The following is a 12,401-nucleotide window of genomic DNA, read 5'->3' as shown; positions in this document are numbered from 1 at the left end:
GGATTCAGCTTGCCCATCGCCTGATATTAGTACTTTCCTTAGTCTCTCTCTCACTTCTAAAAATGTTCCTTCCCTCAGATAGCATTATGGAATTTACCTTCCACAGGTGAGGCCAACTCTAAACATATTCCAGTGTCCACCCCGTATATGGGGTATTTACTGTTTTAAAACAGGAGGTTACAGCCCAAGGGATAGAATTTCTTTCTTGAGTCTTAGAGGGAGAAAGCCTCTTCTCTCTGGATTTGTTCCCTGTATTGTCCACGTGTAGGACAAGGCATGCTAACTGTTTTCAGAGTGACAGAGCACAACTACAGCTAGCTGTACTGACAGTTAGTACTACAGGGCTTTGTGATATAGAAGAAAGGTTTAATGGTGGCACTCTTGCTGAAACTAGGGAGCTTATCTTAATGCTAAGTCATGGCAGGTTCTCAATGTTCACAGATATTAATGTACTTATATTTGTGAGAGTTTGGTGGGGAACTGTAAGGGTAGGGGTTAAGTTGAAGATGAAGCTCGATGGTAGAATTCATGCCTACCACGTACAAGGCTCTAGCATCATAGAAACAATAGAGGTTACTTAAAAAGAGAAAGTAATTAAACAAGAACAAGAACAAGAACAAGAACAACAACAACAACAACATTGAAACCCACAAAGAATCAAATCAATAAATGACTAGCAAGGCAGACAATTCGCAAATTATGAAATACAAAAAGCGAATAAACACAGGGAAACTGTTTAACTTGCCTAGGCACCTGAGAAATGCACATCAAAACCATATTGAGATTCCACCTGAACCCCATCAGAATGGCCGTTAGGAAGGAAACAAGCAACCACAAATGCTAGCTTTGCTGTGGTTACAGAGGTGGGAAAAAATGGAATCCATGTACCAACGGTTCTCACCCCTCCTAATGCTGCGACCCTTTAATACAGTTCACATTCTGGTGACTCCCAACCATGAAATTACTTCGTTACTACTTCATAACCATATTTTTGCTCTTGTTATGAATCATAGTGTAAATATCTGATATGTAGGATATCTGATTGCTACCCCCAAAGGGGACATGACTCACAGGTTGAGAACCATAATGCAGACTAGTCTAGACTCACTGGGAGTCAGCATGGAGATTTCTCAAAACACTCAAAACAAACCCATCGTGTGATCCAGCTCGACCGCTCCTGGTAACTTATTTGAAGGACTCTAAGTCAGCTTATGACAGAGATTCTTGCTCATAAATATCTGCTCCATCACTATTCATAACATGCCAGTGTGTCCAACAACAGAGGGATTGGCAAACAAACGTGCTATCTAATCATATTGAGCAAATTAAGCCAGTCTCAGAAAGACAAATACCACGACTTTCCCTCTCATGTAGGCTTCCTAGATTTTATGTGGTCGCATCAAATCATGGGTGTTTGTTTAAAATGAGAGTAGGCATGGAACTGTTCAGCAGAACAATGGAGACCAAGGAGAGAGGAAATCGGAAAAAGAAAAGGGGGAGTAAGGGGATGAGGAAAAGATAGGGGCGGAAAGAAAACCCTCAAAAAACTCACCCCTAAATGCTACCACTGTACAGAACGGTGGAAGATGAATTCCTGTATGTATACCCGTCCCTCCTTCCTGCTATGTCCTGAGCCACAGCTCTTAGAGCACGCACACAGCTCCTGACAGAAAATGTAGGACGGCTTGGTACTCCACTTCGATGGGTGGTGGGAATGGGGACGGGAATCGGGGAAGTAACACCCTTCCTCGTTTGTCATTCACATCACATGAGGAGTGCACATGAATACCGAGTGCCTATCTGTGGAGTACGTGCCTAAGCGAGGTCTTACTCAAGTGGTCAGCAGGTCGACAGGGAAATATTGTCTCTCATTTATGTAGCCTCAATCTTTGTTTCTGTCTCCTCAGTCTCATTTTTTGATTCCTCATGTCTCTGCACTTGCCACCGAGCTCAGATACATACATACATACATACATACATACATACATACATACATACGTACATACATACATACATACACACACACATATATATATATACATACACACACACATATATATCTATGCATTCAGATGATTTACATATGCTCCTTTGGGGACCAATGACGTTTATTAAACATTACAGTCAAAAAGCCCAAGTAGGGCTGGAGAGATGGCTCAGTGGTTAGAGCACTGACTGCTCTTCCAGAGGTCCTGAGTTCAAACCCCAGCAACCACATGGTGGCTCATAACCATCTGTAATGAGACTGGATGCCCTCTTTCGGTGTCTGAAGACAGCTACAGTGTGTAAATAAATAAATAAATAAATAAATAAATAAATCTTTAAAAACAAAAAGCCTGAGTAAACCTCTTGGTCCCTGCCTTCGGATTCACAGTGTGCGTGCGGCATAACTTATCCTGGAGCTGTGAAGATGAACATGATCTTTGTCCACTCAGCTTCCAGTGAAGCACTTTAGGGATGGTTCAAAATCATTCTGGTTAGGAGGAAAGCAGATTGGTCACACAGGTAAACCTTCCGGGATGTTCCTTAACACGGGTTTGATCACACAGCTCACGCAAGTGTGCACATGAACACATCCCAAATAGTGTAACAGGGTTAATCCTTCCCCTTTCTATAAAGACTTAAAACTGAAATTGCATCAGTGACTGGTAGTGTCTCTAAACTGTAGACATACTGACATACAAAGGACCCAGCATCACCGCAGAGATGAGCCAATGTAGCCACTGCTAATGCGCTTAATTTATTTAGAGAGACGTCTTCTCTGTTAGTACTTAAAAATGTAGCGACATCTATGCGAGAGCGATTATGTATTAATTTGCCACCGCATTCAGATGTATCAATGAGACATTTTGTAAATTAAAATCACATCAACTAAGGGGACTTGTGTTGATTGCGAAGCCTTATTATGTATGATTATAAGTGCCTTCCAATTATAATAGTTTAATAACTCCTGTGGTTACTCTTTACAACAAAAGCCGTGCGTTTGATGATATGGGTAGGGCTGGTATACGGCAGACAGACAGGTTGGAAGGTATTGCTTCTGAAGCTTTAAATTAGATTCCTATTGATTTGATGAATGAGAGTTTCATTTCCGTAAGTGTTGTCATGGTGCTCAGCTTCTATGGCTGTGTGTCAGCAATTTTTTTTTTTAATTTTGGCTGTGTACAGTAGGCAAGTTAAATGCCAGGGCCTGGGGCTAAGCAGAGCCCCACAGATAACTTGAAATTACTACTGGAGATGGCAAGGTCCTCGTTTACCTCTGTCCCATCCCCATTCAGGAGGCTGAGCTGTAGATTTCTTCACGCACGCGCCAAGTCAAAGGTGGGGTGGTCCTGCTTGTTCTGTTCCTTATCCCTTAGACACCTGCCTCAGGCCAGCCATTTGGGAGCGCGGGGGGGGGGGACACTTTATTGTAGTTGTTGCTGTTTTGAGATTGTCTTATGCATTCCAGGTTCTAACTTACTATATTCAGCCAAAGCTGGCCTTGTCCCCCCACCTCCATAACTCCCAAGTGCTAGAATTATAGGTATATGTCACCATATCTGGCTCAAAAAACAACACATTATATCAGAGAATAATTTTAGGGGCTCTGGAGTTAGGCTCACTGGTTCTTTTACTGAAAATATATTTGTTGAGCACAAAGCATCTTATGAGGTGCCGAGAAAGCTGAGATTAGCAATGGCTTCACAGACCTCCACTCTAATGACTGCTTATGTTCAGATCCTAACGACCATATCGTCTTGGTTAAGATGGTCACTGACAGAGCTCCAGCCTCCTGATACATTCCAGATTTATGTCTGTTAGAAGAATCAACTGTGGCAATGCCCATAAATCAGATATTAGTCCTGCTAATCTAAATATTATTTGGTTTGAATCCTGGGTTTAAAAAAAAAAATCAGATGTAGGCCATACTTCTACCATTGGTTTAAGTGGTTGCGAAATGTAATCCAGTAGTTGAAATGCCTTCGACTTCAATGCTTTTAGTCAATGCTTTTAGGTAGCATTTATTCAAGATATAGCAATGAGCACCTGATGATAGGAATGCCATTGCCTGCCTGGTATCACAGAGTCAATATCAAAACCAATACCGTTCCTCATGCTTTCTCAGCATTTGAGATGCATTTGAGATGAACAGCCAAGTGCCTTTCCCTTCAGGGTACTGAGAATAAGAAGAATTGACCTCGTTTGTTTGTTTGTTTTGTTTTGAAAGTCAAGCATAAACTGTTCTAGACTCATACATATTGGGAAAATCACCAAATTCAAGACATGCATTTAAAAATATCAATGCTGTTACACGAGAGATCAGGGGTGTTTAACTGACAGAACTTTTCTTTTGTTTGAAGATGTTTCATTTTTATTTTGCTGTTAGAAGGCCTCGAGGAGAGGTTATGAATCCAGTTTGTATAAAAGCCTAATTAACTATTGAGCTGTGTGATGGTCCCTGTGTGATCGAATTAGTTGTATCAGAAACCAGGGTGCTTCCACGTGTTGAAATGAAGGCCCTAAAATTACTACCTGAATTATAGGCTCCTTTATCAAAATGTCCAGAGATTTGTCTAGACTGCTTTGTCATTGTCCCATCCCAGGGAATGCTGGTTTGTTTTAATCTATTAGTTCTTGAGGAGGTGTCTGAAGGGCAGGCAGAGGAGGCTATGCTGGCTATGAACTGGGCTCATGGTGGGCACTCTGGCTAGTATTAGATGAAAACAAGAGATCATAGTGGAAGTCAGAAAAAGCAAGTTTAAACTGCATCCACAGCCAAGGGAACTCATTAAAAGTGGGAGACGTAACAGAATCTCAGGGAGTTTAGAACACAGTCAGGAGAACTGCCTGGAAAAAAGTTCTTGTTCTATTTTTCCAAATATATATTTGGTGTGTATTTATTTGTGCAATGATGGGTTTCATAAAGTCACTTTCATATGAATATATAGTGTATTGTGACTACGTTCATTCCCCAGACCCTCTTTCTTATCCGAGGATTTAAAATGTCCTTGTATATGCTATAGTTGCAGATCCACTACACAGGTGTCTCTAGGGTGGGGGCTGACAGGGATTGGATTCTGTAGAGACAGGGAGGGAAAACCACAGCCTGGGACACTGGTTCTCAAGTGTGTTCAGACCAAGATCCCCTTGGCAGCTTTGGAAATGCAAATTCCAGGCCCCACCCAGACACACCAGGGTAGAACCCAGGTTAGTAAGCCTACCTGTGATCCTGCTGTGTGCTTAGTAGGAGAATCATTATTTGAGATTAGTCAAATCAGGGACTCCCCCTCCCCCCCAAAAAAAATCGAGGTAGGGAGGACCACTTCAGGCTGGAAGTCCATTATTACCCCCTTCTGCATTACAGAGAAGAATTAAAACACAGGTAACTCACTCCCCACAAGCACCCCTGCAGCGGAGAGGGGGTCTACCCTTCCATTGCTATCTCCATTGAATTTCATAGGAGGAATCAGAAAGTCAAGGAACGACAGACTTCTGCATTCCAACTGGGACTTGTTTGCAGAGGGCGATTCTGGAAGTCACTGAGACCCTGAGAAGAGACAGATACCCTGGTACCTAGGCACTGAGGTAATTAGAGGGGAAAAGGCTTTCCAGACCAGGGAGGGAGAAATCCCTAAAAATAAAAAGAACAGAAAATTACTGAAAGTGAAATTTCATTTTCCTTTTTACTTCTAGAAAACAGTGGCTTTTTTTGGGGCGTGTTTCTGATGTGCTGAGAGAATAGAATAGAGGTCCTCGGTAGTTAGTATTCAAGAACATATTCTAATGTTGCGTTGGTTTTCTCGCAGCACCATCCAGCCCCCAGAACATTCTCTGGCAGCACCCACACTCCCCTGTGCTAGGGAATAAACTTGGAACAAGGCTGGCAGGCACAGGAGCCCTCCTCCCGGTGGTGAGGGTTGTGCCTGTGACTAGCTGGACTCTGCCGACTCGGGCTTGTGTGTTAGAGGACGACTCAGGATGGTGTTAGAGGACATCTTTCGGCTTCAGCCAGAGGAACTGAAGTGTCACAGTGGTCTGTGTAAGACCGGGAAGAGGGCCAGGAGCCATAGCCAAGCAGCAGAGGAGGTTCACAGTGCTACTCTACACAGATTTACTGTGTCGCCGTCTGGCCAATGGGCATAATGAACAAGACTGAAAGCCATCGAAGGTGAACTGCTGTTTATGGGCCAAACACTTTACGGGCATTTTTAAAATTAACTCTAATTAATCTCCTCAGACTCAGACTCCGTACAAACGTTGTCCTTATAAACCAATCGTCAAACCAAAAAAAAATTCCTACGTGTGATTTATATATACGCAACTAAATAGAGATTGCCAACAAAGTCTAAGAGAGTTGATTTTGTGGAACAGAAACTCTCTCCCTCTCTCTCTTCCCCTCCTCTCTTTGCCGACCTTCAGCTCAGAAATCAAATACCATATGAGATTATTGTTTTAAACACAAATCGCGTTTAACAGAGAGTGTCGGGTAAAGCCTCTGGGTTGTAAGCTGGCTACTAATTCCATGCGACTCCAGGCTGTGAAATGCGTTTCTGTGAAGTATTGTGTGCCGAGACCCACGGCCAATACTTGAGCAGACACCGGCGGGCTCAGGGGGAAACGAGATCTCCACACACCGCGTTCCTATTATTAAAGTGAGGCGCTCGGTGACCCAGCCTTGCTCTAACTACAGAGCTAGATTCTCTGGGTTTGCAAAGATGAGATTCTGAGGAGGAAAATGAGAAGCAGGGAATCACTGGCCGGCACAGAACTAGCAATTTGAAGCCTCTACTGGGCCCATTTGGTCCTTACGTTCCCTCTTTTGTTCATCTCATTCCGGCCTCTGAGAGTCCCCAGGGACTACTTGTCATTCTTTCTCATCCAGTGGCCGATATGTTCAACTATGGCCCTCTGTTCCACTGTAGACTGCTGCTTTCCATGCTAGGAACACATCTCTGTTAGGTCTATTTACTCCCTCAGGTAAGCTCCATCCTTTCTTTATTCTTCACTATATTGTTCTCTAATGACATCATTCATTTTGTTGTTGGCAATATTTTCACACGTTCTCCTCTGGATCTTATATCCTTCTGTGACACCCCTGCTCACTCTCGAATACTGCCGAGCCTCTCTGCCCCTTTTTATTTACACAGCACAGAAGGGCCGTGAGTCTTGCCAATGACAGGCTGCTCTGGCTTCTCTGGCACCTGCTACATAGCAGACCCTCAATTAATATCTGTTTGATGTGACTATGAATGATATCTGCCCAAAATGAACAAAAATGAATGAGTCCAATGATTTTGGTATAATCTTAGACAAAATTGTGAAATAATAATGTCTACTCCCTTCACAGCACGCAACTTAGTTTTTTTTTAACTGCCTTGAAGAAGGAAAAAGAAGGAAAGAAGGAAAGAGAAAGAAAGAAAGAAAGAAAGAGAGAAAGAAAGAAAGAAAAAACTGGCTCACATGAATCAAAACAGGTTCCATAGACTATATAGATAAAAAATGTTCTCTGATTTTGACATCTCATTTTCTAATGCTTGATTGGTTCCTAGATATGCTCACAGATATATCACAGAGTGACTGGTGATAAAGTACCTTCAAATTGCAACTCGTAATCCTATTCTACCCTTTCTACCCCGAAAGGATGATTATTAAGAGCAGTGCCTTTTGGACAGTGTGAAAAATGTCCATCAGCCAGGGTTCTTTAAGAAAGCCCTGAAAGACTGGAGTTTCAGTAAGGGAGATTAGGTCTGAAACCCTACCTCTGCCTCTGTCTGTCTGGATGAAACCGGCTAAGACTTAGTTTCTCTAAACCTCTGCTTTGTATTAGAAACCGAGGATGATGTGATGATGATGATGATGATGATGATGATGATGATGGTGGTGGTGGTGGTGATGGTGGTGGTGGTAGTGATTGTGATGGTGGTGATGATGACGATGATGATGATGATGGTGGTGGTGATGGTGATGATGATGATGATTATGATGACGACAATGACGACGATGATGAGTGTATTGATGGTAGAGCCCGAATTAAAGACGATGTTTCCTGGCTCTGAAGCTTAGGCTCGCAGTAACTATTATCCTTCCACAATTAGATGAGACAATCAGAGCAAAAATGCTTGACACGGAGAAAACATTGTTAAAGCAGCATCAAAAACATGTATGTAAACAAGAACCAGGTCACCTTGTCTCTTCTCAGTCCCTTAAAACCTCAGGTGTGACACGCTCCTATGTGTGGATTTCACTGTCAATGTTTTTTGTTTTTCATTATTTTTTATGTGCTTGTGTCTATGTATATGCATGTATATATCTTCTTTTCCTTCACATTTATGGGGATTGCTTACACCTGAGAAGAACTACTGAACAGCATATGCCAGAGGTCAAAGTCCAGGTCAACTGTAGAAGAACAGCCTCACTGAGCCAAGAGTGTCACTTGTACCCAAGATGTTCTCAAATCCTGTGGTCGATTTCTAGGCAGAACTGAGATAGGTAGTCTTAGCTGAGACACCAAGAAGTAGTTAAAGCAGTATTAGAACACCAAAGTGGTGAAAGTATAGGAAAACAGGACCCACTGACTGTGAAACTTTAGTCAAGCTCACACTGTGTGTGAATAACCTGCATCAAACCTTTATTTATAGCCTTTCTCCAAGTATTAAGGATCTTGAGATTTTACTGTTGGGAATGGCTATGGTAGAACAGCAATCATCATTGTGGGAAACAATAGCAAGATGCTGCAGCCCACTGACTATAGAATGAGATGTAGCCTGCAAGATGGAGGAATCTTCATTGTCATCTTTAAGGCTTTTGACAAGCATACGTATTTAAGCCTCTGTGATTGTGATGAGTGTGAGGAAGATCAAGCCAAAGAATGCAAACCAGCCAGAATGTGAAGAAAAACAGGTTTTGGTTCGGGTCTTGCTATGTGGGGAGAAATTGGTTTCCATGACTGTGGAGGGTTCAACTCCTAAAGATACTGGCATTGCTCAGGTACCACTTGCTGGCACTGCAGGTGGCCCTGGGATTGGAAGAGCAGTGTCAGAGAAGTACCAGTTATTGTACTATTCTCCAAGCTCCTGCTGGATTAGCAGGCCCTGTCCGAGGAGCTGGAGGCTCATCCCAGCAGATCGGAACTCCACAGGGAAGAGGCACTATAGCAGCTGCTTCTGTTGCTGCTCTAACATTGTCAGAGCCTCAACTCAGTACTCACCAGGGCTTGGAACTCCAGCTTCACCTATAGGCAGAGCAAACCCACCTCCAGGCATTATGGCTCCTCTATCTGGTATGAGACTACCCAAGGGTCTACCAACTGGCCTTCCCTGCTGGACACCTATAGGGATTCCCCTTCCAGGAATGAGACCCCCTCTATCAGGAATTAGAGGCCCATATCCCCAAGGAATGCATCCATCAAGGCCCTAAGATACGGTTGATAAATCTCAGCCCTTCTCTTCCCCTACAAAGCTTCTTGTGAAATTGTGTAGCCTGCGAGCTTTTTGGCCCTTCTTACTGACTTAACTATAGATAATGAATACATTGAGTAAATGGGAAACAAACAAACAAACAACACCAAACCAAAAGAAGAAAGAAAAAAAAAAAAAAACCAAAACAAGAATGGCGACTATGGGGAAAACACTCTAGAAATTCTCTTTGCTTTCCTAAAGAATGTTTAAATTCAAAATTGTCATTGTGATTGCAAAATCAGTGCCAGAAATTGGGAAGAGAGAAGACACACAGAACTGTGAAGATGCAGTAAGGGATCCAGAGAGTCAAGGTGAACTGCTGACATGAATTGGGCAGGCACTACCTGACCAGGCTCACCTGACATTCAGACAGAGGGTAGTGTGGATCTTCAGCTCTCAGAGAGGCTGAGCAGGTAGCTTTGAGTGGCTCTCAGTGAAGGTTCTCCAGGTTCTCAGTCTGCTAGCACCCAGTGAGAGCTTTGTTTGTTCTGAGGCTCAAACGGAAGAGTAAAAAGTCTTTATGGAACATGGCAGCTGTGGTGCTGTCCATTTTCATAGAGTAATCTAGTGGCTCAGTGTAGAGGAGGCCTGCCTAGCTCTTCCTGGAAATTTTAATCTCAGTATGAGTAGATCTGTAGAAGAGGTATTAGCTGATTCACTATATTACTCTGTGAAAAGGGATAGGACAGGAGTTAAGTTGTATTACACTGGAACGATGACCTTATTCTTTTCTTTCAACTTAGACTTTTTATGATTTAAGATGAATTTATTCATGGGTCTGGAGAAAGAATGATCTGTGGTCTTCAGAGTCATATCTGGCAAAATTACATCAAGAGGGCATCTCATTCCATACAACTTCTCATGCGATGGGCAGTTGGCTGACAACAACAGGGTTGACTGTATCATGATCTCCATTTATCAGATAAGGATACAGGCTCAGAGTCAACTCCAAGGTCAGAACATTGTCCAAGTTGGTGAGAGATGTCAAGTTGGTCTGAGACACAAGTCCCTGGCTTCTGGCTCTACATTCTAGTCCGTGTTAACTATGCATACATTTATGCAAGAAGAAAGTATTTTGAAAATGTCATTCTGGCTGTCTGAAGGTGATGAAGACAAGGACCAAAGACAATGATATCATAAATGGGAATCTAGACTTGCCAATGAATGTTGTTAATGTCACAGAGGAGGACGTATATACCCAAAGGAACAGGAACATCAAATGGGTACCTCACTTAATGCAAGTTTTTCTTGATATGACTGGGTTCTGGCATGCAGCATAGACTCCATTTGTAACATGATCAGGTGATCTCTGGGGATTCCATGTCAGTTTTAGCATATGTCGAGATTAAGGATAGCTGTTGCTTATTCCACACCAGGGTAGCAAAGTTACAGAAGAATTTGAGGTTTCTTGTTTTAGCTTGGAAAGGAAATGCGTGGTAGTAAAAGTTGGAAACAGACCTCTACATTTCTTGACACCTATTCTTTTTGGTTGATAACATGAATGTCTGTAAGGCATTTAAAACTTATATCTAGCAAAAGTGAGTGAAACAACTTTTACTGGTTATTGAATATTTACCAGATGCCCTCATGCTTTTTTTCAAACCTCTTCAACCCTTTGAGAAACCTCTTTTATTCTGTCTTTCCTTTTTTTTCCCCCTTTGAAGCTGCCACAACAGAAGACAGGAGTTGGCTGGCAGGGGATATGAGTAGTGTAGGAAATCCATAGTTATATTTGAAGATATTTCCACTTGCATCTTTCTCAAGGCAACTCATGATAAACCAGTAACAGTTTGTTGGTAGAATGGAGTCTTTGTAAATTAAGTTGACCAGTGTTTTTATTTGAAGAAAGTACCTTTAATTTTGGAGTTTTTTCAAACAAACTTTGTTGATTATCTACAAATTATATAGCTTAATCTGGTTCGATCTTCCTTATGTAGTCCAGACTGTCCTTGATTTTGTGATTCTCCTGCATCAGCCCTCTAAGTGCTGAGATTATAGGACTTGCCACCACATATGGCTCAATTTAGGAAAACGAAAAGAGCTCATCTCAGGCCCTCAGAGCCAGCAACAGAATGAAGAGAAGCAGCCATGCCTCCAAAGTGCCACCTCAGGGCTATTTCTGTCAGGTAGGAGCTGACATGGGTATTAGGAACACAGACATTAGAACCACTCTATCCGTCTTCCCATTCTGTCTGGATGACTGAGGTGAAATTGCCTCACTTCTCTGGAACATGATTTTTGTCAGATGTTAAATGAAGATATTAGTATGTGATGAGGTTGACTAAATGAGTTAATACTTGAAAAGGGCTCAGAGCCATGATTGCCCCATAATGAACACTTGATGAGTTGCTGTTCTTGTTCCTACAATGCCTTTTGGGAGCCAAGTCCAGTGTAGGAACTCCCAGAGGGACAAATTGAAGAAGACTTACTATAAACAACATAGAAAGGTAACCTTTAAGAGAACTGTGAAGCCCATATCTTTTCAGAGATAATGTGGAGTAGAACATGGTTCAGATTAAATCCCACAGAGACTCCAGAAACTGTGGTGGCTGGAGGAGACCGGCATAGGCTGATGTTGGAGAGAAGGAGAAGTCAGGGAGAAACCACAGTCACCCTATAGCATTAACTAAAGGGAGCATTCTATGCCAAACCAGGACAATTACTCTCCTGCCTTCCTGTTTCAAACTCACCAAACACCTTCAGAATCACTTCTGAGTGCTCTACTCTGCTGTAACGGTATGGAGGGGATGTAGATGTGTAATACCGTTATGACTCTAATGAAAAAACTATTATTATTATTATTATTATTATTATTATTATTATTATTATTTTTTAGAGAAAACAGTGTCTTGGTTCTGAGGTGTTGGCCCTTGAACAGAGACCCAAGCAAGATGAAGAAATCAGTCCTGTGATTATCTAGAGAAAGAATGTTCCAGGCAGAGACAGACACCAACCTGCATC

At 42.3% G+C, this 12,401-nt stretch overlaps 1 protein-coding gene and 1 pseudogene across 17 annotated transcripts in view; one reads left to right on the top strand and one right to left on the bottom strand.

Moving 5' to 3' along the window:
• The window catches only part of Anks1b (ankyrin repeat and sterile alpha motif domain containing 1B), a 1,103,087-nt gene that overhangs the window by 215,819 nt on the left and 874,867 nt on the right, over positions 1 to 12,401 (bottom strand). The gene's annotated exons all lie outside the window — the stretch shown is intronic.
• On the top strand, positions 8,694 to 9,399 carry LOC116908107 (annotated as a pseudogene).

The sequence above is a fragment of the Rattus rattus genome, chromosome 1, assembly GCF_011064425.1.
Source record: "Rattus rattus isolate New Zealand chromosome 1, Rrattus_CSIRO_v1, whole genome shotgun sequence".
Classification (NCBI taxonomy): Eukaryota; Metazoa; Chordata; class Mammalia; order Rodentia; family Muridae; genus Rattus; species Rattus rattus.
This window is presented reverse-complemented; position numbering and strand designations above follow the sequence as displayed.